Consider the following 3,995-nt stretch of genomic DNA (forward strand, 5'->3'; position numbering starts at 1 on the left):
TTCTATGCCTCCATCAGAAAGAATGACATTTCCCCATTTGTTAGGAAATGGAAAGGTTTGGAAAAAATTATATTAAGTGAAGTAAGCCAGGCCCAAAGAAGCATAGGTCCCATGGTTTCCCTTATTTGCAATATCTAGTATAGGTATGAGTCAAGCAGAAAAGGTCAGATAATGTGATGTTAGGAAAATGAACCCTTAAATATGTATTTTAATGTTTTTGTTTTTTTCATGCATGTGTTTCTAACGCATTTATAAGATTATTTCTTTGTTGCTTTGTATGTCCCTCCCCCACAGTGTAACCCCCGCTTTCGCTATATTTGATGTCAGTATAACATGTGGAGGAGATGGGGACAAACAAGTCGTTTAAGGATTCAGGTGGACCTGTTGCAACAATGAGAAATACAAAATGTCATGTCAAAACCAGCTTTACAATGTCGGTGTGGGGGGGGGAGGGGGGTATAATTGGGTGGGGGGAGGGGGGAGGCTGGGAAGGGAGGTGTAGGATAAACAAAGGAGGAGGCTGCAATGCTTGGTAAGAAATGTATGCATTATCCTGCCCATGTAATTGTTGCCCCTCTGTACAGTATGTTCTAAAATAAAATAAAATAATATTTCAAAAAATTAAAAAAAAAAGAATTAGTGTGACGGTTAGGGTGAGGGTGAGGTTTAGGGTCAGGATTTGGGTTATCGTTAGTGTTACGGTGAGGGTGATGGTGAGGGTGAGGGTGAGTTTTAGGGTTAGGGTTAGGGTGAGGGCTAGGATTACGGTTAGGGTTAGGGTGAGATTTAGGTTTAGGGTGAGGGTTCGGGTTACAGTCAGGGTTAGTTTGAGGGTGGTATGAGGGTGAGGTTTAGGGTGAGGGTTAGGGTTAGGGTTAAAATTAGGGTGAGGTTTAGGGTTAGCGGTAGGGTTACGGTTATGGTGAGTATTAGGATTAATGTGTGGGTTAAGGTTTGGGTGAGGATAAAGTAAGGGTTAGGGTTAGGGTGAGGGTGAGGTTTATGGTTACTGTTAAAGTGAGGGTTAGGGTTAGGTTTAGTGTTAAGATAAGGGTGAGGGTGAAGGTTAGAGTTAGGCTTAGGGTTAAGGAGATGGTGAGGGTGAGTGTGAGGTTTAAGGTTAGGTTTAGGGTTAGGCTGAATGTTAGGGTTAGAGTGGAGGTTAGGATTAGGGTTAGGGTGAGGGTTAGGTTTTGGGTTAGGCTGAGGGTTAGGGTTAGGATTAGGGTGAGGATTAGGGTGAGGGTTAGGGGGAGGGGGAGGGTTAGGTTTAGAGTGAGGCTTAGGGTTAGGATTAGGGTTAGGGTCAGGGTTAGGGTGACTGTGAGGTTTAGAGTGAGGGTTATGTTTAGGGTTAAGGTGAGGGTTAGGGTAAGGGGTAGGGTTAGGGTGAGGGTGAGAGTTAGGTTTAGTGTGAGAGTAACGGTTAGGGTAAGGGTTAGGATTAGTGTGAGGGAAAGAATTAGGGTGATGGTTATGGTGAGGGAGAGGTTTAGGTTTAGGATTAGGGATAGAGTTAGTGTTACGCTGAGGGTGAGGATGAGGGTGAGGGTGAGCGTTAGGTTTAGGGTTAGGGTGAGGGCTAGGGTGAGGGTTAGGGTTAGGGTGAGGGCTAGGGTTAGGGTGAGGGTAAGGATTAGGTTTAGTTTGAGGGTGGTGTGAGGGTGAGGTTTAGGGTGAGGCTTTGGGTTAGGGTGAGGGCTAGGTTGAGGGTGAACTTTAGGGTTATGATGAGGGTTAGCATTAGGTTTAGGGTGAGGGTTAGGTTTAGTGTGAGATTTACGGTTAAGCATAGGTTGAGGTTGAGGGTAAGGGTTATGCTGAGGGTTCGGGTGAAGGTGAAGGTAAGGGTTATGATTAGAGATAGGGTTAGGTTTAGGCTGAGGGTGAGAGTGAAGGTGCAGGTGAGGTTTAGGGTTAGGGTTAGGGTGAGGGTGAGGGCTAGGGTGAGGGTCAGGGTTAGGGTGAAGGTGAGGTTGAGGGTGAGGCTGTGGGTTAGGGTGATTGTGAGGGTTTGGTTTAGGGTTAGGGTTAGGGTGAGGTTGAGGTTTAAGATTAGATTTAGGGTTATTGTTAGGGTTAGAGTGAGGGTTACAGTTCAGTTTAGGGTGAGGGTGAAAGTGAGGGTTATGGTTAGGGTTAGGGTGAGGTTTAGGGTTAGGGTTAGGGTTAGTGTTAAGATGAAGTTTATGGTGAGGGGTAGGGTTAGGGTTAGTGTGACGGTTAGAATGAGGGTTAGGGTTAGGGTGAGGGTTAGGGTGAGGTTAGGGTTTTGGTTAGAATTAAGTTGAGGGTGAGGGTTAGGGTGAGGTTTAGGGTTAGGGTTAGGGTTAGGGTGAGGGTTAGGGTTAGGGTGGAGTTTAGGATTAAGTTTAGGGTTATGGTTAGGTTGAGAGTTAGGTTTAGGTTTACGCTGAGGGTGAGGGTTAGGGTTATGGTGAGGGTTTGGTTTAGGGTAAGGGTTAAGGTGAGGGTGAGTTTTAGGGTTAGGATTAGGGTTAGGGTTAGGGTGAGGGTGAAGGTTAGGGTTAGGGTTAGGGTTAGGGTTATTGTTAGGGTAAGGGTTAGGGTTACGGTTACTGTGAGGGTGATTTTGAGGGTTAGGGTTAGGGTGAGGTTTAGTGTTAGGGTTGTGGTTAGAGTTAGGGTTAGTGTGAGGATGAGGTTTAGGTGTAGAGTTATGTTTAGGGTGTGGATTAGGGTGAGGGTTCGTGTTAGGGTGAGGTTTAGGTTTAGGGGGATGGTTAGGGTTAGTGTGAGGGTTAGTGTTAGGGTTAGGGTTAGGGTGAGGGTTTGGGTTAGGGTGAGAGTTATCGTTAAAGTGAGTGTTAGGGTTAGGGATAGGGTGAGTGTTAGGGTTAGGGTTAGGGTTATTGTTAGGGTTAGGGTTAGGGTTACGGTTGCGGTGAGGGTAAGGGTGAGGGTTAGGTTTGGGGTTAGGTTGAGGTTTAGGTTTAGGGTTAGGGTTAGAGTTAGGGTTAGGGTTAGGGTGAGGGTGAGGTTTAGGGTTAGATTTAGGGTTAGTGTTATGGTTAGAGTTATGGTGAGGGTTAGGGTTAGGGTTAGGCTTAGGCTTAGGCTTAGGCCGAGCAAGAGGTTGAGTGTGAGGGTTATGGTTATGGTGAGGGTTAGGGTTAGGGTTAGGGTGAGAGTTAGGATGAGTTTTAGGGTTAGGATAAGGGTTAGGGTGAGGGCTAGGGTGAACGTTAGGGTTATGGTAAGCATTAGGCTTAGGGTTAGGATGTGGGTTAGCGTTATGGTTTGGGTTAGAGTGAGGGTGTGGCTGAGGATTAGATTTAGGTTTATGATTAGGGGTAGGGTTAGGGTTAGGTTTGAGGTGAGGGTTAGGCTTAGGGTTAGGCTTAAGGTGAGGGTGGGGGTGAGGATTAGGGTTAGGGTTAGGGTTAAAATTCGGGTTATTGTTAGTGTTTTGGTTTGGGTTAAGTGTGTGGTGAGGGTGAGGCTGAGGGTGAGGGTAATGGTTAGGGTTAGGATTAGGGTTAGGGTTAGGCTGAGGGTGAGGTTGGGGGTGAGGAATAGGTTTTGGGTGATGGTTAGGGTTAGGGTTAGGGTGAGGGTTAGGATGAGGGTTAGGGTTAGTATTAGTTTTAGGGTGAGGGCTAAGGTGAGGGTGAGGTTTAGGCTTAGGGTTAGGCTTAGGCTTATGTTTAGGCTGAGGTTGAGGGTGAGGATGAGAGTCATCGTTAGGGTGATGGACTGGGTTAGGGTTAGGGTGATTGTTAGGATGAGGGTTAGGGTTAGAATGAGGATTTGGGTGAGCGTGTTGGTAAGAGTAAAGGTGAGGCTTAGGTTGATGGTCAGTGTTCCCCTAAGGGTGAGGGTTTGGTTTAGGGTGAGGGTTAGGGTAAGGTTTAGGGTGAGGGTTAGGATGAGGGTGAGGGTTAGATTGAGGATTATTGTTAGGGTTAGTTTGAGGTTTAGGGCGAGGATGAGGGTTAGGGTTAGGTTTAGGGTTAAGATTACAATTAGGGTTA

The sequence above is a fragment of the Dipodomys merriami genome, unplaced genomic scaffold (assembly GCF_024711535.1).
Source record: "Dipodomys merriami isolate MVZ:Mamm:240054 unplaced genomic scaffold, mDipMer1.0.p SCAF_115, whole genome shotgun sequence".
NCBI classification, from domain to species: Eukaryota; Metazoa; Chordata; class Mammalia; order Rodentia; family Heteromyidae; genus Dipodomys; species Dipodomys merriami.